The 26,947-nt window shown below is 39.2% G+C and overlaps 1 long non-coding RNA gene across 1 annotated transcript in view; it reads right to left on the bottom strand.

The window, feature by feature from the left end:
* Nucleotides 1-8,649: 8,649 nt before the first annotated feature.
* LOC127528413 (uncharacterized) overlaps nucleotides 8,650-26,947 on the bottom strand; it is a 52,355-nt gene continuing 34,057 nt past the window's right edge. The window contains exon 2 of the long non-coding RNA XR_007935311.1: nucleotides 8,650-8,717. This is a non-coding gene — a long non-coding RNA (uncharacterized LOC127528413). The remainder of the gene's footprint in view (nucleotides 8,718-26,947) is intronic.

Consider the following 26,947-nt stretch of genomic DNA (forward strand, 5'->3'; position numbering starts at 1 on the left):
TTAACAAAAGTTGCTTTATTCTCGCTAGACACTATTATTGCAACTGGATTGCAGTAGATTTCTCCAATTATGGTATGAGAACTGGATGCTGCTGCAAATTGCCTTTTTATGCAATGTTTTATGTCCATGCCACATGAATACAGGATATGCCTCACCAATCAGTTACTGGTTTCCAGCTCAGGAGGCATGATGAAGTAAAGCTTGGCAGAGCTGTCCCCTGAGAACTGACAACAGGTAGTAGATATAAACTGAAGAAAAATCAAAAACGTTTTCTTCAGTGCAAATATACTGTCTCTTTTAAAAGGGAATTAAAATACAGTCTGTACATCATATTCATCACTTTTGAGATGTTATATGTTTGTCACGTCAATGTACATTATCATAGCAGCTCGGTGATAGGAATTATTATTTGTGAGTTGTCATTTACAGTAGCTGGTTTGGTTGCATTTCACTACTTAAACAGGGTGTCATCTATATTACTAAACGACAGTTTAATATATGCACGGATGGCAGACGCAGGACGCACCGAGGCGCATGCGCCAGAGCGCCTCAGTGCCCCAGAGTCAAAACCAGCGGCTTCCCAGAGTCGGTAGGTGGCACCCAAACAACACAACCTGTACGAGACCGCATAGATGCGCCCAAACAACACAACCTGGAAACTAAACTTGCTCTAATCCACTGTGCCAGCAGTCAGTGTGGCATACTTGAATCACATAACGGTAACTTCTACCTAACGAAACAGCCACAGAAAAACAAAAACGAGACCGCACGGATAAAAAGAAACAAAAACGAGACCGCATGGATGCGCCCAAACAACACAACCTGTAAACTAAACTTGCTCTAATCCACTGTGCCAGCAGTCAGTGTGGCATATTTGAATCACATAACGGTAATTCAGTATTAAAAGTAAGAGTTGTACCTAACGACACAGCCACAGAGAAACAAAAATGAGACTGCATGGATAAAAACAATAAACGGAGGCTCCTACAACGCGCTTCAGAAACACCAGAAGCAAAGAAGTCACAGCTCCAAAAAGAAACAGCTCAACTAACGGAAATACAACAATGAGCCCGTATGGATTAAAACAATGAACGAAGGTGCCTACAACGCGCCTCTGAAACAGCAGAAGCAAAGGAGTCACGGCTCCAAAAACAAAGAGCTCAACGATTAGAAATACAAAACCTAGCCCGTATGAATAAAAACAATGAACGAAGGCGCCTACAACGCGCTTCTGAAACACCAGATGCAAGAGAGGCACGGATCCAAAAAGAACCTGCAGAAAGGCTACAAAGTCGTTTAAAAGGTTTAAGACGTTCAGTATTCCAACAAAGACAATCAACAAATCCCAAGGACAAACCATGGACAAAGTAGGCATTTACCTATCTGAGCCTGTATTTACACATGGACAACTTTATGTTGCCTTTTCAAGAGTTTGGCGTTCGTGTGACGTTAAAGTAAAGGTTTTAACTACTCCATACCAGGGAGAAAATGTTGTTTATAAAGAGATATTTGATTAACTATTTTGGAATTACCATTTTATGAATGTTTTGTTTCCAATTTACTTCATTTAGATAGATAGATAGATAGATAGATAGATAGATAGATAGATAGATAGATAGATAGATAGATAGATAGATAGATAGATAGATAGATAGATAGATAGATAGATAGATAGATAGATAGATAGATAGATAGATAGATAGTATATTCCAAATCGCAACCTCAGATCCTCAACTGAGTGTCTCCTTAGAATTCCAAGAGCAAAACTTAAAAGAAGTGGTGAGGCGGCCTTCTGCTGTTATGCACCTAAAATCTGGAATAGCCTGCCAGTAGGAATTCGCCAGGCTAATACAGTGGAGCACTTTAAAAAACTACTGAAAACACATTACTTTAACATGGCCTTCTCATAACTTCACTGTAATTTAATCCTGACACTCTGTATATCCAATTCATTATAATAACTATTCATTCAAAATTTGTACTAACCCCTACTCTCTCTTCTGTTTCCTTTTCCGGTGTCCTATTGGTGGTGGCTTGTGCCACCACCATCTACCCAAAGCACCATGATGTTCCAACAATGATGGATGGATTAAAAGCCAGAAGTCTGTATAACCATCAGCATCAAGTGACTCCATGAGAACCCTAACTACAAAGAGGACTATTTCATTTATGTTAGGTAGAATGCCCAAAGGGGACTGGGCGGTCTCGTGGCCTGGAACCCCTACAGATTTTATTTTTTTCTCCAGCCTTCTGGAGTTTTTTTTTGTTTTTTCTGTCCACCCTGGCCATCGGACCTTACTCCTTTTTATGTTAACTAAGGTTGTCTTATTTTAATTTCTTATTTGTCTTTTATTCTTCTTTTCTTCATTATGTAAAGCACTTTGAGCTACTTTTTGTATGAAAATGTGCTATATAAATAAATGTTGTTGTTGTTGTTGATAGATAGATAGATAGATAGATAGATAGATAGATAGATAGATAGATAGATAGATAGATAGATAGATAGATAGATAGATAGATAGATAGATAGATAGATAGATAGATAGATAGATACTTTATTAATCCCAGGGGGAAATTCACATACTCCAGCAGCAAAAAATATTAAATTAAAGAGTAATAAAAAATGCAGGTAAAAAACAGACAAAAACTTGAATAATGTTCAACGTTTACCCCCTCTGGTGGAATTGAAGAGTCGCATAGTTTGGGGGAGGAATGATCTTCTCAGTCTGTCAGTGGAGCAGGACGGTGACAGCAGTCTGTCGCTGAAGCTGCTCCTCTGTCTGGAGATGACACTGTTTAATGGATGTAGTGGATTCTCCATAATTGATAGGAGCCTGCTGAGTGCCCGTTGCTCTGCTACGGATGTCAAACCGTCCAGCTCTATGCCAACAATAGAGCCTGCCTTCCTCACCAGTTTGTCCAGGCGTGAGGCATCCTTCTTCTTAATGCTGCCTCCCCAGCACACCACTGCGTAGAAGAGGGCACACGCCACAACCATCTGATAGAACATCTGCAGCATCTTACTGCAGATGTTGAAGGATGTCAGTCTTCTAAGGAAGTACAGGCGGCTCTGTCCTTTCTTGCACAGAGAATCAGTATTGGCAGTCCAGTCCAATTTATCGTCCAGCTGCACTCCCAGGTATTTATAGGTCTGTACCCTCTGCACACAGTCACCTCTGATGATCACGGGGTCCGTGAGGGGCCTGGGTCTCCTAAAATCCACCACCAGTTCCTTGGTTTTGCTGGTGTTCAGTTGTAGGTGGTTTAAGTCGCACCATTTAACAAAGTCCTTGATGATGTTTCTATACTCCTCCTCCTGCCCACTCCTGATGCAGCCCACGATAGCAGTGTCGTCAGCAAACTTTTGCACGTGGCAGGACTCCAACTTATATTGGAAGTCCGATGTATATAGGCTGAACAGGACCGGAGAAAGTACAGTCCCCTGCGGCGCTCCTGTGTTGCTGACCATTTAAACCTTTAAACTTGATTTAAACCTTTCCACTCCGATATTGTTTTTATTTATAAGTGCAACAACTCAAAGACATTTTGGACTTAAATGATGTAACAATTAAAATTCAATTTTTGTTTTAATAAATTGATTAATTTTAGTACAAATATATGTATTTAATTCAATGAAAACTTTACCAGGATGCTCCCACCCTCCATCATTTGTCATTCCTCCAAATATCGGAGAGAATAGAAACTGATTGCCATTCTTGCATTTGCGATTCTTTAGAGAATCGGGGGTTTACTGGTTATTTCCTATTTTCTCCAAAATGTTGCATACATGTAAGCCAGAGTTGCCATAAATATACATGTTTCCCCATGAAATTTTCTTTTATAAATCCAGACATTTGTGTGGGAACATGCCTATGCACATTTCAAGCCTCTTTTTTTGCATATGCATATGCAAGCTTTATAAATGAGGCCCTCGGAGAGTCAGAAAGCTTCTTTTTGTTATTGCTGTTGTTAGAATAAGCTTTTGATTCTTTATTTTGTTTTGGCTAAATACATTTCTATTTTGGTTTTGAAATACAGGGAAGCTAATGGTACTGAGAATTGTTTTATTTTAGAGTTATGTTTTGCAGTTCCTGTGAATTTCTGGATTTTTATTTTCTACAGGTGACACCATTTTGGACAGGGGTTGATAGGACGTTGGTCTTGGTTGCTAGGCCATGTCCCTGAAAGTTGTGTCAAATGATGACATTAGTGTGACACTATTTCTATAGACGATCTGCTTTATGAATATCATGGCCAGTTTTCTGACTTTGACCTCTGTTAGTGATTTGACATAGACATGTTAGAAGCGATTTCTGCTGAAGGATTGCACTCTGTCTTTACATTATGAAACTGAGAGCAGATCTTTCTGTGGTCCACTGATGAATAAATATAAGTGCTGGATTTTTCTGTTTTATTAGAATTATTTGCTTCTGTTCCTGGTTTTTGATCTTTAGATTGTATAACTACTTTTTACCTTTTTTGTTATATTTTCTATTGTGAATAACCACTAAATATTCTTTTGGTGAAATCTGTCTCTTCAAACCAGAGGTTTATAATGGTTTCTCTCCCTTGAGAGGATTCTAAGAAATTTTGGGACTTTAAAGGCATTTCAAAAACTTTACAACCCATAGCCCCTTTAGGCCCTTGCAGGCTAAAGCCAGTCAGTAGATACTGGGGTCAGGCTGACAGCAGTGTGGTCTATTCTGGTTAGTCTAGGGAAGGCTCAGCCTAGTTTTTGGGGTCATTTTTAAGGCCCAACCCCCTTTCTTCCACGTCTAGTACTCTGTATCATTACATTTTGGGATGATGAGAAGGCCTCTGTGATGGGAGCTCATCTCTCTGAAGGACTTGAAAGAGGCAAGAAATGCCAATCGGTTTTAGGTTTCACATTAGCTACATTTTGAAAATGACTTGATATAGAACAATGTGAGCACAAGGGGGCACTAGTGGACCCCAAACCCAAGACCTAGTAACCTCCAACACATATGATATTCATTCCACAACAGCACTTCTTCACAATTTTCATTTCAGAAATCAGCCACAATAAGAAGTACACAATCAAATCAATCACAAAAATGCACAATTCTTCCTTCTTCTCTACCTCTGCTGAGTGTTGCCTGCCACCTTCCAACTCTAACTCATTGATGTGAGGCAACGAGAATGCTTTCAGTGTTATGATGTGTCTCCCTGGAAGCAATTCCGGGCCATAGAAAATGTAGGGAGGTCCTTCCCCGGCAGTGCTCTCTATCGACCCCCAGGGACCCCGACAGAGCTGCACATCCAGACACCAAGTCCTAAGCACCCTACAGGTTTCCATACTGGGTTACCATATGAGGACCACTGCCACCTAGCATATGGGTGTTGGAACAATCCGTCCATTAAGCCATTCTGGCCGGGTAAAAATTTATTTCCTCATCCCGCCTGCCAATTTGCTTGTTTCATCGCACTAGCCTCCCATCTGGGATGCCCGTTCTCCTACAACATAAAACCAATATCGTTGAGCCAGTGAAGTGCTGACCAGATCATTGCATTTTATAGGAGATAGAATTTTGACAGCAGCCTTTTGTAGCTTGAAAATTCAGAAGGTACAATAATGTTTAGAGCATTTAAAGGATACAAGAATAAAATTTGCGAGAAAAATACAGCATTGCAGTTGGGAGGATGCAGAGTCATTTCATACAGCAACGTTAAATAATATTACAAAGTGTTTGCGTGGGTTTCCTCTGGGTGCTACAGTATCCTCCCATTGTCCAAAGGCATGCATGTTAAATGAACCTGAGACACTAAATTGGCCCTAGTGTGTGTTTAGTGTGTATTTGCATGTGTGTGGGTTCACCTTGCCAAGGGGTGGTGCTCTGCCCAGCATTTGGTCCTGACTTGCGTCCTGTGCTTGCCAGTATAGGCTCCTGCCACATCCCTATGCTCCCCCAGTGAACCCTGATCTGCATTAAGCGGGTTAGGAAATGACATGAGAAAATGTAAAAAGACATACAGAATAAATTCCTTCTAACTTAACCTTAATATTAATTTATGCTTTATTGCACTGAGAAGAGGAGGACAGGATGCCATCTGTGACATGATTTTCAAAGACATTTTCTTCTTTTGTGAATCTTTAAAGCAATAAGAAAATATGAGAAAAAAATGTGTTCTTTAAAAATGGAATCAGGAAATAATGTAGTGGCCTTAGACTCTTGAAATAGTTTTGAGTTATTTTATTTTCGCAACTAGCTGTCACAGGAAAATCTCATCAGCCTCCTTTCATGACTGTTCCCTGATTTGATATCGCACAAACACAAACAAAAGAAGACTACACAGATGACACTCATGAGATTCTTTGACCTTTTCACTTGTCCACATAAAAAAGAAATATCTTCATCTCAGCTATTACATGCCTCCATGTCAAAGCTGACAAAGTCTCCAGCCTGCACACATTTCTACTAGGCAGCTCCAAAGCAGCCTTTCTCATAAAGATCTCCTGAATTGAATTGGATCTTTTATACATGAAATATGAAAATTATTGTATAGTAAACTTTCATTATTAAGGTTTGGTTGAGATTCAAATAATATTATTACATTAGGCTTTCAAAGTAATCAAAATATATCTTTAGGAATATATCTTAATTAGGAAAAGAAAATCTGAGCACATTTCTCCAGTTTTGATGTCACTACATTAGTTACCTGTGTCATTCAGTATTGACTTTAAAATACTGCTTATGGTTTATAAAGCCTTAAATAATCTCACTCCATCTTATATTTCAGAATGTCTGACACCTTACACTCCAAATCGTAACCTTAGATCGTCAAATGAGTGTCTGCTTAGAATTCCAAGAGCTAAACTTAAAAGAACTGGTGAGGAGGCCTTCTGCTGTTAGGCACCTAAAATCTTGAATAGCATGCCAATAGGAATTCGCCAGGCTAATACAGTGGAGCACTTTAAAACACTGCTGAAAACACATTACTTTAACATGCCTTTCTCATAGCTTCATTTTAGTTTAATTCTGATGCTCTGTATATTCAATTAATTATTATTATTATTCATGGTGGCTCCAAAATCCGTATTAACCCCTACTCTCTCTTCTGTTCTTTTTCTGGTTTTCTATGGTGGCGATCTGCACCACCACCACCTAATCAAAGCACCGTGATGTCCCTACATTGATGGATTAAAGACCAGAAGTCCACGTGACCGTCATCATCAAGTCCTTCCATGAGAACCCTGAATATAATGAGGACTGATTGATGTCATTTATGTTGGGTCGAATGCCTAGAGGAGGCTGGGTGGTCTCATGGCCTGGAACCCCTGCAGATTTTATTTTTTCTCCAGCCGTCTGGAGTTTTTTATTTGTTTTTTCTGTCCTCCCTGGCCATCGGACCTTACTTTTATTCTATGTTAATTATTGTTCACTAATTTTAATTCTTATTTTGTCTTTTTTTTTCTATTTCTTCATCATGTAAAGCACTTTGTGCTACATTATTTGTATGAAAATGTGCTATATAAATAAATGTTGTTGTTTAGAGTAAACAAAGTAATAAAAGGAGAGGAAATCAGGAAAAGAGTTGGGGTCCAGACATACAAAACTCTGTTTAACAGGTAGCAGTCAACTCAACTGCAGAAAAGAGCGAGACAAGAATTGAGTATAGTCTGTGAAGACTGATACCTCCTGTTAGGCAAGCCTAGTGCCAGTCTGTAAGCTTCTGTCATATGGGACGTCTCTCCTTTTGAGAAGCTGGTTCCTAAATGAATGCTAGCTTCTTGTATCTTGGAAGTAGAAGAACCGTAAGAGGCAGGACTTTCAGGGGCTGGGTGGAAATGACATGAGTGATCCTCTGGGGCGTCCCCCTCCAATGTAGATGTAAAGAACAGCAGGGATTTAAGGACTGGGGGTAAATATTTACTCTTCCTCTTAGCTCCTAGCTGTTTAGAGTCCATGAGGTGCTCCCTCAGCTCTCACGTCTGGCAACATCTGTAGAATAGGCATATCCTATAGCTGACTAAATGTGACCATTTGACTACGGGGCTGCACTATGATTTTGAACATTACCAGACAAATCTCAGAATGTGCATTAATCCAAGAGTAATAGGGACATATTGGTTGCACTGTGACAAAATTAGAACCTCAAAACCCGTTAGTTAATATTGAAGCACCTGAAAGGAGGGACATTTTTACAGATTTAAATCCTGCGCTACCAAGGTCTGGAAGTAGGTTCAAACTAGATAAGAAGGACACTGCACCCCAATATACAGGCTACATCTACATCAATACTGAGCAATAATTCTGGTTTACCAGGAGCCAGCGATATGAGAGTGAAGTTACATGAGTTCCTGGTTGTCCATTCAAAACAAAATAGGAGGCATCAGCAGAAATGGAGGTGGAGTAGAAGAGTCTGTGAAATGAAACACCCATTGAACACAAAATCCATCAATCTGACAAAATGCAATGTAATAGAATGTTAATACATACTACTACTCAGCTGCACAAAACAATAAAATATTATTTTCTGGCGTAAGAAGCCATGTAATTATGTATATACTCACGTATAAGTCCGGTCTTGAAACCTGAAAAATTGATCATAAAATCAGACCCCGAGTAATATGCCTGTTCAAAAATACGACACTTACATTTTTTTTTTACATCTTCTTGCCTCCTCCAATCTCACACCAGTTTCTCAGACGCATCGAATTTTGTTGCAGCAGCGCAGTTACCAATTTCTTTCGCCACCTCAACGACTTTTAATTTAAAACCAGCTTCATATTTTCTTTTGATCGAACACTCCATCGTAGATAAGGTATGCTCTTACAATAAAGGTGTATGAGGGTGTGAGATACAAAAAAACACAAAACAGTGCAAACGTCACTTTGGAATAGTTTGAGTATTACCGTGTGGTCACGAATGCACAATACATAAAAAAAAGGCAGTGTGCTCTGTGGTTACTCTCTCAGGCGGGCGTTAACATATCATAATCTCTTGGACCAATAGCGTGAGTTTTCCACATTCAACTTATACAACCGACATTATAAAATGCCAGAAATCATACGGTAAAATCATCCGCGGGAGAACTTATCCGCAAGTATATATGGTAAGTCACTTGAATTTCAGCAGTGACATGAAGACCACAAGAGAGGAAACAGCATATGATGCTAAGAACCTAACAGGCCCTAGCTTGATATAAAGGACTTCAAAATGAAACCCACACTGAAACCACAAGTGATCCAGTTTTTGATTTGGGGTTATATTGTGCTTTTTGAAGTAATTTCAGTATTATTTCTTTATCTAAAGTTTTTTTTTTTTTTTTTGCAGTCATCTTTTGGACTTACATAGAGAATATGGACCCATTGCTTTCACATGACCCTCAGTGATCGGTGACTCATTGGGCTTCTGGTAAAAAATGGCACTGCCCTGCATCTTCACTGTCTTTTGCAAGAAATGAGGAAATGTCAAAAGAAGTTGTTTGTGCTTGTAGTTAGGGGCAATTACTGTTGGTCATTTCAGGTTCCCTTTGGTCTTGGACTACAACATTGCTCATTTTTCATCCCCTGATCCCTTTTTCTCACTAAAATTCATGACATTTCCAAGGTGTCCATAACAACAAGGGTTTACTTCACTCAACATATGAGATATGAACACCTGCTTACAGCAACTAGCTGTTGATGAGGGCAAACAAACACCATAGTGCTAAAAAAGACATGGATGAATTACAAAAGACGCACGCAAAAGTGTAAAAGTACATAATGCAAAAGCACAAAAAGAAATAATTAGTATGGAAAGAGTGAACAAATTGAACTCGAAATGATTGGGACTTGCTTTTCAAATTTAAATGGGATTTTTTTATTTTTCAGGTCTTCTTTTACTGAGAAAAATGACAATGATTCATGTAAACATGGACACACTGTTGTGGCCATGTTGGAACCTGAAAATAATAAAAGTCTTACTGCACAATTTAAACAAAAAACAGAAAAAATATGAGAAATGCACAAAGCAACCTGGAAATGCATTCAGCCAGATGTCATTGCCATTGGACTACTATCTCGATAATTTCAGTGTCTTCAGCTTTGAATGTCTGAGTTAAATACAAATCCTCTGTCTCTTCTTAGAGGTAGGAATTATCTTGAAAGAAACATGCACTTTCTATTTATTTATGCCTAAACATAAATTATTATGTTTATTCCGTTTATTTAATGCCTTTTTGTAGTTCTTCTCTAAACTTGACCACATGGTATCTGCAGAATCAGAAGCATTTGTGTGAAGAAAGATCAGATTCATAAGTTACATTTGCAAATTCCTATTGAATTCATTTCATGTATGGATCAATGTTAACGTGACCCTAAGTTCACAGCATTACACTTTGTTTCAAGTCACCTTAAGGGTCCTGCTGCTCACACATGAACACTCCAACCACTTCCTTGTGCTGCTTATCCCACTGACACTTGGGTTGTGATCAGTGATGTGTGGTGAGGTTCATGGCTGGTGAGACACTGATTCCTTCAGAGTCAGATTTACAAATATATGAACCCAAAAGAGTAGCTTATTCACTATTCAATTGGCAGCATGCACATTGACTACTGGTTATGTCTCATATCTCATCAGCATTCTTTACACATACATATAGCTAAAGTACATATTGGCTAAGAAAGAACATTACATTTATAGCGGCAAGACAGAGTGGCGAGAGCGCATTTCCTCTGCACCCTCCATGTGTTTGAAATTTGCCGTTGCAATTCCACAATTCAATAAAAATGAAAGTATAGAGTGGTGTACAAAAAAATGGATTTCAATTTTGACCTTAATTGAAGTATTTAGTAGTTTTTAAAAGTTTTCAATTCTGATGCTTCAGTCAATTTTAATACAGACTGTTCAATAAAAGGATAACAAGAAAAAACAAGAATATTTTATTTAAGGTTAAAATTTAGTTTTTAAATATTGGATTGTTTTTTTCTTAGTCTGATCCCATTTTTTCTAAAATTGAAAACTGTTTATGGCCTTATCTTTATTTGTAAATGAAGTACATGCGCTTATTCTTCTCTACGAAAATCTCTGTCACTTTCTTGTAAAATTCCTCTTTATTTTCCTTTAGTTTTAAAACTCTTAATCTTCCATTTTGGCAGTTAGTCGCAACAAAAAAATAAAAATAAACGGACCGTTGCAGTGCACTTAGCTTTCTGATATCACTAACTTACTGGTGCCTAGTGCCCCAGTGTAGAAGAACAGCAGCAACGAGCACCTGTTGTGCTCACATGCGCCCCCTTCAGTGTGGCACGGTACTGTCTGCCTCACCTTGTGCCTGTTCACTGCGGTTTTATGTCTGATCAGCAAGACTAAATATCTCACACACATTCATTAAAGATATTAACCAAACTGTGGAAAGTCAGGGTGTATAATAAACGTGTGTGCAAACAATATATTGGCGACATACAGTGAGACAGCAACAGACACTCACATGCATGCATCAACACAGTGTGTGAGGTAGAGCGCAGTCCGAGGTGAGGTGAGGCTTGTCGCTACCGCATCTTGCCTTTTTCCCCCTGTATTCGAACAGGAAATGTGCCAATTCAGCGATTTTGACTATATAAATGATCAAAAATATTGGAATCATACAGAAAACAAATTTATAGCACAGACCAGTGGACAAATTTACTTTATGTTATCATTATTAGTTTTTTTTTTATTTTTCATGATGCCTCCCCTAACCACACATTCCTGGTTGTGATTCAGGATTTCTGCTTCGGAACTTTATTCAGTTCAATGGACCTGCTGCTTTATTAAGTCTTATTAAACCCGATTACAATAAAGGCCACTAAAAAGAAGCATTATATCAACCAATGAAAAAACTTTTACATTTACTTGCAAAAAATCTTTCAAAAGAAAACAATACTTTAGAGGTTCAGCTCTTCAATTTTTCTAATTAAGTTTCCTTCTTGCTTGTTTAACTGTTTGCTCTTTTTGCCTCAAACTATTTTTGTTGAGTTCACTTTTAAAAAGAACCTGCACAGAGTGTACCTCTCAAATGTTTCTGCAAGAAAGCAATGCTCTAATGCTGTCTGTGAGAGGATATTATAAACCAGTCACATCTGTTGTTCTCTTTCTGTAAAGCAGTGTGCTCATGAAATAAAGCAGTTACCTAGCTTACTAGGCATCAATGTTTTTCTGGTTTGAAAAAAAAATCAATTTAGAAGTAAAACCTTTTGTAATAACTGAACATACAAGACACACCAGATTCTACTTTCTGAACAAACTAAAAGGAAGAAAAAATTTCAAAAGCAGTAACTACCAGAAAAGTGAGGCTGAACAGTAGAAATCAAATGAGAAACTCTAGGTGAATGAGCAGTGGTAAAAAAGTGACCATGTTACAATTAGGACTTAAATCTGTAATCAAGACCTTGAAATACTAACTTAATTTGTCCACATTACTGCCTATGGAGATACGATATATCATCCTTGGTAATGTTTGTTAACTCAGCAACAGAAAAGATTCACTCATGTTATCAACAGTAATGATGAACCATTCTAAATGCTGGTGACTTCAACCAATGGAACATTGGAAGGAACAAACTTCTGTCTGTACATTCTATGTCCTAACCCTAGCCCAACAAGCTGGACCTGCTCTATACAAATATTAACTCCTCTAAATGTAAATCTGTAGTAAAAAATGGGCCTATATGATTACATCTTACTTCCACATACAGGGCTGTCATCAGACAGCAGCAGCCCTCTTATCATCCTTAGTGAGAAGTTCTTATGTGTGTTTGGAGGGTTCTGGTTGTTGTAATGTTCATATTTTTCTTGAAGTTCCGTAAAGTTTTCATTTATCCTTGGGACTATCTATCTATCTATCTATCTATCTATCTATCTATCTATCTATCTATCTATCTATCTATCTATCTATCTATCTATCTATCTATCTATCTATCTATCTATCTATCTATCTATCTATCTATCTATCTATATAAACATCAGAAATATGCACTCAGTCAAATCAGCACAAGCCACTTGGCAGACAGATTATCTAGACTGTAGTTATACGGTACCTAGCGGTATGTTCGATAACTACACCCTATTCCCATACTATTGACTGATTCTGGGAGTTTTTGCCCCTGCACCTCATGACTGGCATTTAACTGGTGCCATGTCCAAGACTGATCCCAGTTTTGAACCCATTTTTACCTGAAGAAGCTATCTAACTATCTACAACCACCCACATGAGCCAAACAAAGACAAGTAGATATGGAAAACAAATTGAAGTTTGTTAACTTTCTACAATATGTAGCCAAGAGCAGCCCCTGCTTATCCAAGCATTGTCTTCGTAGAGGATCCCAACACTGTCCACCACAGAATGTTTATTTGATTCCACTTCACTTGTGTCTGACAATTCTTATGAAATGTTCTTTGAGACTTTTGTACTGCTTTCTCTGCTCACAGTTGTTTTGTCTATAATGTATTAGGCTGCAGGTTACCCCAGTTTCTTATGCAATATTGCATGAATGGTGATGAGATTAAACCCATGTTGGCTGTAAATCATGAAGAGTTACTGATATGATTGCCTTTGGACAGATGGTATAACAACTCCTTGACACAAGAACTGTATTCTTCGTGTGATATAAAACAGAGTGGTAAGCAATTAATTACTGAATAGCCAGGGCTCTTCTTGGCTCCAGTGCTTTCATCATGGAATTTTCAGACACAGAAATGATTCCAAGACACACTTCTTATATATAAAGTCTACACGTGGAAGTGTGTGTGTCTGTGAGAGGTGGATTCAGGGTAAGGGCCCCACCTCCAAGGATACACAAGCGAGGCCAGCATGTTGGCAAAACAAAACCTCTGAAGAAAGAGTCACTCGCTTAGTGGCTAATACAGAAGTGAGGCGAACACATTGGCAAAACGGTATCTCTTTTACTTTTCCTCCCACCGCTAATACACAAGCGAGGAGAGCACATCAGCAAAACAAAACCTCCTAGGAGAGACATGCCCAGAGTAGTTCCTTTCAATTACCTGACATCACTACATTTCAATTTTTTTTCTGACGATTTCAATAGTTTCTAGGACCCCATGCTTTTTACAGCACGGACTTACACAGCTAGTTAATAAATAATTGTTTCTTAGTATTTATATGGCTTCATGAATATATGCACACATGAATATTAGTTTATTAAACAGGCATAGAATGACATCATAATTGTGCATTTTACAAATTTAATGGGTTATATTCATGAATATTATATCTATGGCAAAATTCTGAAGTGGAAGAAACAATCTTTATGCTTACAAAATTAATAATAAAACAGGTTTTTCTGTGCAAACTGTACCAGACGTAAGAATACAGGACACAGTGGAGAACGCCTGAAAATGTATAACAATTTCAAAAAGCCATATATGTATTGACCATTTGAAATAATGGAGATATTTATATTTAGACAACACAAAACAAACAAGTAAACATCCAGATAAATAAATGTATTGTGAAATGTCTCATTGAATAAAAACACAATGATAAACATGTCATGAAATGTTTTCTGTTGCTTATTTCGTTATGCATTTATTTACTTAGTACTTCATTTATTTTTTTCAGTAACATTTCATGTAGCATTAAATATGACTTGAAATGAAAATTGTAGTTTTTGTTTGTCAAAGTTGAAAGGCTGAGCAATTGTCAGTCGAGTGTGCATAAATCTTTGCCCATCAAGTGCTGCATGTATAGGCAGATACCACACATCACATGAAGACTGCTAAGAGAATGATGAATTCAGTGCTTCTTGAATTAAAGCGTTTGCTTTGTGAACTAATTCTGCTCAACCTTTTATTGTACTCATGTGGAAGAATAATTTTAGGGTAACATAGCTTTCATCTTAAAGAAATAGCATAAAGCGTTAATAAATGTCAGAAACCTTTGCAGGCATATCAGGGAACCAGATAAAAGACAAGTGAACAACTAAATGTACTGAAATATGACTAAGAGATGACTAAGAAGTCAGCAGATGTCCTGTAAACAACCAGAATGGAGAGTTGTTATATGCACAGGAATTTCAAGGGTGGTGGCTCAACTAAATGGTATAAAGAAGAACAAGAATATAATATAATAGACTTTTATTTTATACTAGCCATATAAGCCTGTGCTCCTAGAAACTATTGAAATTGTCAGAAAAAAACTGAAATGTAGAGATGTCAGGTAATTGAAAGGAACTACTCTGTGTGTCTCTCTCCTAGGTGGATTTGTTTTGCCAATGTGCTTGCATTGCTTGTATATAGCAGCGGGAGGAAAAGTAAAAGGGATATCATTTTGTCAATGTTAGTGGCTAAGCGACTTTGTGCTTCTTGTAGGTTTTGTTTTGCTGACATGCTGGCCCTGCTTGTGCTATTAGCGGCTAAGTGAGTTTTCTGTTTCCTCCGAGGTGGAGCCCTTACCCCAATTCTACCTCTCACTTACTGGATGGACAGACACACACATTTCCATGCGTAGACATTGTGGGACATGGCTGGCCTTTTATCCCGGCCAATGCCCCAAGGCTGCCAGGTGGAGACCTGCCTGCAACATAGAGGTGCCCCGAGTTCCAGCAGGGCATCATGGACAGTGGAGTTTTTCATCACAGCCCTGCTGGATACCATGGGAGCCTCCAGGGGACGCGGCGACAGAGGGAATGACGTACTTCCGGGATGAAAAGAAGACTTTTGGATCTGACCCGGAAGTGCTAAGAAGTCACATGGACAGGGGTTCAGGAGCACTTCCGGGTCACGGACTATATAAAAGACTGTGGGAGATCCCAGAGTTGAGCTGAGCTGGGTGGAAGGGTGGCAACGCGTCTGGGAGAGTGCAGGATTGATTATTATTGTGTATTTATTATGTTATTGTGGCATGGATCGTGGACTATCTTAAAGACAGACCTCAGTATGTGCGTCTTGGGAATTGAACGTCTGAAATTGTGGTCAGCAACACAGGAGCGCCACAAGGGACTGTACTTTCTCCGATCCTGTTCAGCCTATATAAATCTCGGACTTCCAACACAACTCCCGGAGTCCTGCCACATGCAAAAGTTCGCTAATGACACTGCTATCGTGGGCTGCATCAGGAGTGGGCAGGAGGAGGAGTATAGGGACCTAATCAATGACTTTGTTAAATGGTGCGACTCAAACCACCTACACCTGAACACCAGCAAAACCAAGGAGCTGGTGGTGGATTTTAGGAGGCCCAGACCCCTCATGGACCCCGTGATCATCAGAGGTGACTGTGTGCAGATGGTGCAGACCTATAAATACCTGGGAGTGTAGCTGGATGATAAATTAGACTGGACTGCCAATACTGATGCTCTGTGTAAGAAAGGACAGAGCCGGTTATACTTCCTTAGAAGGCTGGCATCCTTCAACATCTGCAATAAGATGCTGCAGATGTTCTATCAGACGGTTGTGGCGAGCGCCCTCTTCTACGCGGTGGTGTGCTGGGGAGGCAGCATAAAGAAGAAGGACGCCTCACGCCTGGACAAACTGGTGAGGAAGGCAAGCTCTATTGTTGGCATGGAGCTAGACAGTTTGACATCCGTGGCAGAGCGAAGGGCGCTCAGCAGGCTCCTATCAATTATGGAGAATCCACTGCATCCACTAAACAGTGTCATCTTTAGACAGAGGAGCAGCTTCAGCGACAGATTGCTGTCATTGTCCTGCTCCACTGACAGACTGAGGAGATTGTTCCTCCCCCACACTATGCGACTCTTCAATTCCACCCGGGGGGGGCTAAACATTAACATTTAACATTATACAAATTTATTGTCTGTTTTTACCTGCATTATTATCAATCTTTAATTTAATATTGTTTTTTTGTATCAGTAAGGTACTGCTGGAGTAAGTGAATTTCCCCTTGGGATTAATAAATTATCTACAGTATCTATCTATCTATCTATCTATCTATCTATCTATCTATCTATCTATCTATCTATCTATCTATCTATCTATCTATCTATCTATCTATCTATCTATCTTTATATGAGTATTGTGGAGAGGAAGGTGCTTTGTGCACTGTATAGTTCAAATAAATATTATATTTGGAATTTTATCTGGTGTCTGGCATCTGATCCGAGGGTTCAAGGGAGCGATAGCGTCTCCTATCTGTCACAACGTTTATATATAAGACAAGTCATTTGGGTGTAAACCAATGAATCAACAAGAGTGAATGTATGCATTGATTGACAGTGTATGTACATTCAATAGTTTATAAAATGAACCTCTATGCTTTGTTTCTCTGATCATTCTGACCATGCTGTAGCAGGCTGCTTTTGAAGAATGCTCTCCGTAAGGCATTTTGCTGAGGAATAATTAAAAGATATAGTGAACAGCTTTTTCTCCTGCCTGATTACTGATTTGTCCTGTTAGAGGATGTTTCTTTCTTTAATTATGATGTTGATTTCTACCACACTGTTCTACCAACAAATCAGTAATCAAAAAACAGTACTAGGTAGAGGCCACCCTCTCAAATTTGATAGGTGAACATGACAGTATCCATGTTGCTTGAGGTGTCACTCAAACAAATAAATGAAGAAAAAATTACGTATATGAAAAAATAAAAGCATTTCATAGCACATTTTATTTTTTATGATCACTTATCATTGTGTTATTATTACTTATTTATTGTCACTGTAGCTGTGTTTATTCAAAATTACCAAAGTTCTGCAGCTTTAGTTTGCTTCATGGGATTCAGCAATACAGTAGCTTGACGCATTGAAATGATTCCACAGACAAAACATCTTCGTTTTTAAAAGCTTTAGTGAAAATTCAAAGTAAAATAGTTCGCACAAAAATAGAGAAAAAATTGATATCGCGAAAAAAAAGGGTTCTTGTCTAAGAAAAGTTCGGTTTAAAGCTTATATATCTTGTTTCATTCTTTAAGTTTGTTATACAGCTGAACCATTTCTAAACGTTCAGAAAACTGTATGCATATCCCATTTGCAAACTGCGAAATGGATGTTACAGTCCATGCTAGCCAAACACACGCTGACACACTGAACACACTGTGCTTCAGATATAGCAAGAAAGGTCTCATATTAACTTACAGGGAGTTGTGAGGGATGGCCGGCAGTTTATCACGGCCAACACCCCCAGGCCACTAGAGGGAGTCCTCCCTGCAACATGGAGGTGCCCCTTATTCCTGCAGGGCGTTATGGACAATGGAGTTTGGCTGCACAGCCCTGCTGGATACCGTGGAGGACGCCAGGGGACGTTGCAGGGAGGCACAAGTGTTTCTATTATAGCCCGGAAGTACTACCTCGTCACGGTGACGGAAAAAATGAAGTACTTCCGGGCTGAAGAAAAAGAAGAGTTTTCATCTGACCCGGCAGTGCTATGGAAACACATGGACTGAAGGACAGAAGCAATTCTGGGTCAAGGACTATAAAAAAGATTGTGGGAAACCCAGCAGACTGAGTCGGAGTTGGGCGGAAGTGTGACAGAGCTGCTGGGTGGAGAGGAGGATTGATTAATGTTTATTGTTGATTTATTGATTGATTATTGTGTATTGTGGGAGTGGAGGTGCTTTGTGCACATTATTATAATAATAAATTGATTATTGGGTCTTTTTACCTGGTGTTTTGGCATATTGTCTGCGGGTTTGGAGGTGCGACAGCACCCCCCTACTGTCACAGGGTAAAAGACTTTACCATATTCTAATAGCTGTTCTTCTATAGAAGTTAAGCAAACACTATATGGATTTAACTTTAAGCATTAACTTTCCAAGATTGGCTCTTATATTCACATTTCGTATTTATTTATTTGTGTATTTATTTAATTTTTGTCTGAAATTTTCCTCCATGTGTATCATGAGAAAAATATCCCTATAAAATTAGATATCAAATGTAAAAAAATTCTTACATTCAGAAAATTGACAGCATCCAGCATTAATATGCAAATTTATCCTGTTCAATATAAACCTGAGATGTACAGAGTAATGTTTTGTTTTGTTTTTAATTTTTTCTAACCAGGATTCTACAATGCCAGTATATTTCAAATCTAAGAAAAAACTTAACAGTCAAATACATAGAAATGTACAAATAATTGCTAACCAATGCATATAAATGTAGACATTCAATTAGAGAAAACAAATCATTAAAATAATCTTGTGTTTTGACCTGTTATTTTCATTTAGAGATGCCTTAAAAAAATAAGACAATGCATGCTTATTCTTGTCACTCTGTTCTTGTCAGAACTTCTCGGCTCTGTAGTTTCTCTTTAGAGTCTACTAAGCCAAACCTCCCAAGAGGATAAACCACATAGTGCTGATCTGTCAGAGCTGGAGTCTGGGGGGAGCAGCCACATTATAAAAGTGATAAGTGACAGAATGAGACGCCGTCAATGGCCGTTTAAAATGCACTTAATAACATTCTAATAAATACAGTGAAAGAATCATTTACAGAATAAATATGGTCTGCAACAGTATAGAATGTTCAAGTCTTTAAGTCATTTCAGTTCATCGTAAATTAGGGAAAAATATGCTTGCTTTAATACTTTCAAGAAGAATAATTTGTACCCAAACTATTGTAAGATATATCATTTGCATAGTGTTGTAACTCCAGTTATTTCCCAACTTGGTGCATCCATAATATGCATGACCTCTGACCTTTCCCAGAAATGCCTCCTTAATTTTGTGTTCAGATTTTTGGCTTCAGGCAATAGACAGGTAACAACAGCAGCAGAAAGCTAGATAAAAGGATGGAACAAGCTTGAAAACTAGAGAAAGATGGGTGCAAAATGTCACAAATTTATTAGGATATTGTGGTGCTCTTTCTCCAGGTCAAACTCAGCTATGGACATGAGTTATGGAAATGGCTGAATGTCATGTATGGGGATATCTTTAGTTTGTTCTTCTCCTCTAGGTTGGTAGAGCTATAATAAGAAATTACAATTGCAGTGAAGAATATTTTGTAACTTCACAGTTGTAATTTGGGTTAGTCATGATGATGTTTTAACGTTAGTATGCAGTGCCCTTTTTGTGTCATATGCACAGAGAGTATGTATTGTTACAGTGTGATGCCTACCCACCACATAGCAACCACCTCCAGATGTACTGCTGTGCATTTTTCCTCAACCATAGCTTCATCAGACCACAAAATATTTCCCCAATAGTGTTACGAAGAGTCAAGATGCTCTTTGCTAAACTTTAGGTGTGGAGCAATGTTTATTTTTAAGTACAGACATGTTAACCTGCTCCAATAAATTCTTATTATATGGTTCCTTTTTTTTTTACCTCACTGAGCATTCTGCATGGTGCTTTTCAAATCATCTGGCTGGGCACCCACTTCTAGGGAGAGCATCCACAGTACTAAATCATCTCCATTTATACACAGTTTGACTAACTGTGGACTAATACATAACTTAACTCTTTGAAATTATGTTGTAACCCTTTCCAGCTTTATACAAGTCAATAATTTGTGATTGTAGATCTTCAAAGATCTGTTTTGTGCAATGCATGTTCCATATCAATGAATGATTCTTGTGACTAGCAAACGGAAAATCTTTTTTATTGGTCAAAGTAGCTCTCTAATGTTGTTTTATTGGTTGGACTGCAGGTTTGCCAACAGACCTGGGGTTTCACATACTCTTCCAACCTACATCTTTGAAAGTTTGAATGATGTATTCATTATGTACTGTATAAGACCAATGCAATAATTTGTATATTACTTAAACCAGAGTGTGTTTGTTCATTATTGAAACTTAGATGAAGTTCAGTCCATATTTTCAGAGCAATGTATAGTTAAATACAGTTATTTCACATACTTTTTGTGACTGCTATAGACAATGCATTTCACATTCTAACCTGCTTACCTAGTTTGGGTAGCTGGGAAGAGCCTTTCAGCTGTAATGTTACATTTGATAACAAAGACAGTTCACCTCAGAAAATATTGCTGGTAATATTTACCAGAGTAATTAAATCTTTTAGGGCATATGTCAAATTTTGTCAACACAAGGGGTTGAGGGCTGATATTGACTAAAGTCAACATTCAGGGACAGAAGGAGAAAACAAGCTCTAAATGTCGATAAAACTCACCTCTACTTTATAAGTAGACCCTCTTTGCTAGGAGGACTGTTACACTCATTGACATGACGTCAAATCCCTGCATGTGTGTGAGTAGCATAGAGTAAACAACATCTAGAATGGCACTGACGTCAGAGGAGAGAGTGGCACGAATGCACGAAGCAAAAAAATGGTGTATTATTTATTTATCTATTTATTACTTAAAAAGACTCTGACTTATCAAACTCCAATTTTGATGAACGTGATCTGGAGATCGAAAATGAAAGACAGGTACCTGCATCAGCTGATCAGTCCACAGCTGATCGTGTAGCTGACCCGCATATGGCAATGTTTGCCTGGGAGGACTACACATAAACTCAGTGAACTCCAATTTTGATGCAGACATTCTGGAAACTGAAAATGAAAGACAGGTACCTGTATCAGCTAATCAGTCTCCAGCTGATCGTAGTGCTGGACATGCTTGTGTACCTGACGCACCTATGGCAATGTTCACCCTGGGAGGGCTACACAGATATAGATCCTTGGGAGGTAAACTGGCAACTGAACTTCATCAAACGACATGGTGTGCTAGTGGATACTAAGTATTACCAGCCACTCGACTACTTCAAGCTGTTTTTTTTTTCCCAGAAAGTGCCTTTAAGCTTATGAGTGATGAGACAAACAGGTATGTAATAAGTATGTGAATTTACATACTGTAGGGGCTCATAGAACATAAAACAGAGTGATTTATTTGTGAAACCATTGCTTTGTGTGCTTTCAGAAAACTGAGTTTTTTGGAAAAATATTCAGGTAATGGGTGTAACAGAGTAAGATGCAGAAGACAGGAGGATATGGAAAAAGATGATCCGCTGTGGCAACCCCTAATGAGAGTCGCTGAAAGAAGAAGAAGAAGAAGATTCAGTCCTGGGACAAAAAAAATGAAATAAATAATTAGCTCTGCCTTGCAGTTAGGAGACCCAGGTTCGCTTCCCAGGTCCTCCCTGCGTGGAGTTTGCATGTTCTCCCCGTGTCTGCGTGCATTTCCTCTGGGTGCTCCGGTTTCCTCAGACAGTCCAAAGACATGCAGTATAGGTGCATTGGCGATCCTAAATTGCCCCTAGTGTGTGCTTGGTGTGTGTGTGTGCATCCTGCGGTGGGCTGGCGCCCTGCCTGGGGTTTGTTCCTGCCTTGCGCCCTGTGTTGGCTGGGATTGGCTCCAGCAGACCCCCGTTACCCTGTAGTTAGGATATAGTGGGTTGGATAATGGATGGATGGATAATTATTTACACTTTGTGGATTTAAATGTAATGTTGATGTAGGAAAAGCATTAGTCGCTCTTCTTGATTTGCCTAAAATAACCAAACAACACATCAAAGTTTCTTAGTTGGCACTAAGTTCCAATACAACTCGGAGTCCTGCCATGTGCAAAAGTTCACTGATGACACTGCTATCGTGGGCTGCATCAGGAATGGGCTGGAGGATGAGTATAGGGACCTAATCAATGACTTTGTTAAATGGTGCGACTCAAACCACCTACAACTGAACACCAGCAAAACCAAGGAGCTGGTGGTGGATTTTAGGAGGCCCAGACCCCTCATAGACCCAGTGATCATCAAAGGTGACTGTGTGCAGATGGTGCAGACCTATAAATATCTTGGAGTGTAGCTGGATGATAACTTGGACTGGACTGCCAATACTGATGCTCTGTGCAAGAAAGGACAGAGCCGACTATACTTCCTTAGAAGGCTGGCGTCCTTCAACATCTGCAATAAGATGCTGCAGATGTTCTATCAGACAGTTGTGGCGAGCGCCCTCTTCTACGCAGTGGTGTGCTGCGGAGGCAGCATTAAGAGGAAAGACGCCTCACGCCTGGACAAACTGGTGAGGAAGGCAGGCTCTATTGTTGGCATGGAGCTGGACAGTTTAACATCTGTGGCAGAGCGACGGGCGCTCAGCAGGCTCCTATCAATTATGGAGAATCCACTGCATCCACTAAATAGTATCATCTCCAGACAGAAGAGCAGCTTCAGCGACAGACTGCTGTCACTGTCCTGCTCCACTGACAGATTGAGGAGATCGTTCCTCCCCCAAACTATGCGACTCTTCAATTCCACCCGGGGGGGTAAACGTTAACATTTAACATTATACAAAGTTATTGTCTGTTTTTCACCTGCATTATTATCTTTCTTTAATTTAATATTATTTATTGTATCAGTATGCTGCTGCTGGAGAATGTGAATTTCCCATTGGGATTAATAAAGTATCTATCTATCTATCTATCTATCTATCTATCTATCTATCTATCTATCTATCTATCTATCTATCTATCTATCTATCTATCTATCTATCTATCTATCTATCTAGTGGTCCGATAACACATTCTTCATATCTTTCATAAAAGACCCGGTTCTCTTTAAACACCACCTTCAATGTTATGCAGGAACGATTTTTTACTTTTTTAAAAATCATTTTTCTTTCTAGACTTGATTAGAGTTCTCGAGGGAGAAAGTTGAAGTTGGATGGCTGCAGAGTAATGTGACTGCTCTGGGTTTTGCTGCGTTACTGATGAAAAGATGCAACTTTTAGAGTCATAGAAGAATTCTTAATTTGTCCAAAGTTCCTTTAAAAGTGAAGTGAAGGGGTCAAGCATCACACAATCCTTACAATAGTAATATTAACAAACTATATAAAAAGTCACATGAATAATTAAAATGACCAGTTATTAGCTACAGTATATAAATCATTAAGTAACAGAGACGATTCTGATGGATGTGCACATATACTGTGGTGAGAAGTGAAGAACAAACCTTGCTGAGTTCAATTGTCCTCATTCACAAAGCACAAATCTGTGGGAACTGTAGCCCCAAACTTTAAAAACCTTTGAGTTTCCTAACATCTTTTTTTATGTTCCATTCTTCCATACCATATGAAAGCATTGAAAATATCTAAAATTTATAATTCAGGCTAACAGCATTTGTCATGCAAGATGTTTGGCGCAGTGATGGCACTAACCCTTCAGACTGCAATGAAAGCTGTTTGGTCTCAAAGTGTTTTTGAACTCACCTATTTCCATCCATCCATCCATTTTCCAACCTGCTGAATCTGAACACAGGGTCACGGGGGTCTGCTGGAGCCAATCCCAGCCAACACAGGGCACAAGGCAGGGAACCAATCCCGGGCAGGGTGCCAACCCACCGCAGCTCACCTATTTCAAACTCTTATTTTTGTCTAATGTGTGACAAAGTTAAAAGGCTGAATACCTTAGATCAGGGGTCCTCAATCATGGTCCTGGAGGGCCGCAGTGGCTGCAGGTTTTTGCTCCAACCCAGTTGCTTAATAAGAAGCGCTTATTGTTCAAGTAACATTTCTGCTTCATTTTAGTTGTCTCGCTCGTTAAGATTTTGAAGCCTTATCGCTTATTTTAGTCTTAAACAGCTGTATTCTTGGTTTTTAATTGCTCCTAATTAGCAATAACATGCAAATGACAAAAGAGAGCAGCATTTCTCCATTAAGTTTGTTACAATTTACACCTGTGCGTATTTATCATGCACTATTGGGTTTAATTAAATACTTGGAAGGAAAGTGAAGAGAATAAAGTGAAGGACTGAGAATTAGTCATCCATTTTAGCCTTCAAATAATTTGGATGATATCCTTAGAAAGGGGACAACAATCTAGGATATGAGAATTACCTGACACAGCAAAGTTAAAGCACTAACCAGCCATGAAATGAATTTATTGGCAAGAATTGCCTTCTAATTAAGCAACCGGGTTAGAACAAAAACCTGCAGCCACTGTGGACCTCCAGGACTGTGATTGAGGACCCCTGCCTTAGATGAATCCTTTGTCACACACGAGCGCTTAGGAGGCAGTCAACAAGCCCTGAGGTGAGCAATATAATATCAGACGGGGGGTTGAATTGGGGTACTGATGTCTCTCTCTCTGTATCTACAGAACAAAAGAAGAAAAATAGTAATAACACCCACTCACTACCAACACTTCTGATACCTGAAAGTGGCTCCATACAAACCACTCCTTCTGTGATGACGTCACTTCTGGCACATTTGGATGACGTCGCTTTCCAGTCCCTTGCTGATGATGTCACTTTCGGTGCATGGCATTGACGTCACTTCCTGTCTCTCGCTGATGACATCACTTCCAGCCCCTCAGGATGACGTCACTTCAAGTCCTTCACTGATGACGTCACTTCCGGCTATTCAAGATGACGTCACTTCCGGTGCCCATTAACATCACTTCCGGATTTACCATCATTTCCTGACAACTCGTATCTTGTAGCCATTTTGTATTTAAACGATCAATCCACTACTGTAAACTGTCAACTGTTTGGTTATTTTGACTGAAAATAGCAGATATTGTACGGGGCAATTCCACAACTCTTATTTGCAGTTTTGACTCTATTATTTCTAATCACACCTTGTAGGTTTCCAGTTGTGGTTAGACTAGTGTCAGTAGTGGGATGCCCTTTGCCAGCGACTGTTAATGTACACCGATCAGCCACAACATTAAAACCACTGACATGTGAAGTGAATAACTTTGAGTATATCACTACAATGGCACCTGTCAAGGGGTGGGTTGTATTAGGCAGCAAGTGAAGAGTCAGTTCTTGAAGGTGGAGTGTTGGAAGCACGAGAAATGGGAAAGCATAAGGATCTGAGTGATTTTGATAAGGACCAAAATGTGATGGCTAGACAACTGACAGGAGGTTTTCTGGAGTGTTCCTGCTGTACAGTGGTTAGTACCTATCAAAAGTGGTCTAAGGAAAGACAACCAGTAAACCTGTGATAGGGTCATGGGTGCCCAAGGCTCATTGATGTGGATGGAGAGTGAAGGCTAGCCCAAAATATCTGATCCCACAGAAGACCTACTGTAGCACAAATTGCTAAAAAAAAAAACGTACCCGCTGGCCACGAGAGAAAGGTGTCAGGACACACAGTGTATTGCAGCTTGCTGTGTAGCCACAGACTGGTCAGAGTGCCAATGCTAACCCCTGACCAATGGCAAAAGCACCCACAATATGTAGACAAGCATCAGAACAGCAAGCACTGGTAGTTTGGAGTGTGTGCCAGCAAAGTCATCAGCAAAAAATATAAGACAATAATTATTTACACTTTAAATGTAATGTTGATTTAAGAAAAGCATTAGTCACTCTTCTTGATTTGCCTAAAATAACCAAACAACACATCAAAGTTTCTTAGTTGGCACTAGTGGTCCAATAACACATTTTTCATATCTCTCATAAAAGACCCGGTTCTCTTTAAACACCCCCTTCAATGTTATGCAGGAATGATTTTTTACTTTTTTAAAAATCTTTTTTCTTTCTAGTGTTGACTAGAGTCTAGCATCACAACAGCACCACTGAGCAATGAAAGAAGTTAGGCCTGGTCTGAAGAATTGCGTTTTCTTTTAGAATGTGTGGACAGCCAGATGTGTTTATACTGTTGAAATGGAGAAGAGAAGGCACCAGGATGCATTATGAGGAGATGGCAAGCAAGCTTTGGGCAATGTTGTACTGGGAAACCTTGTGTTCTGCTATTCATGTGGGTGTTACCTTGACATGTACCACCTACATAAAGATTATTGCAGACCACGCATAACCCTTCATGACAGTGGTATTCCCTAATGGCAGTGGCCTCTTTTAGCAGAATAATGAACCCTACCACACTGCACAAATTGTTCAAGGTGTTGATTTGGCCACCTAGTTTTCGAGTTCTCATTCCATTCAAGTATCTGTGGGATGTGTCGGTAGAACAAATTTGATCCATGGAGGCCCCAGCTTGCAAATCACAGGATTTAAAGGATTTATTGGTAACGTTGTGGTGCCAGGTACCACAGGGCACCTACAATGGTCTTGTGGAATCCATGCCCTGATGGGCGAGAGCTGTTTTGGTGATACAAGGGGGAACTGAACTATACTAACAACTAACATACAATATGAAGGCACAACTT

The sequence above is a fragment of the Erpetoichthys calabaricus genome, chromosome 6, assembly GCF_900747795.2.
Source record: "Erpetoichthys calabaricus chromosome 6, fErpCal1.3, whole genome shotgun sequence".
Lineage (NCBI taxonomy): Eukaryota > Metazoa > Chordata > Cladistia > Polypteriformes > Polypteridae > Erpetoichthys > Erpetoichthys calabaricus.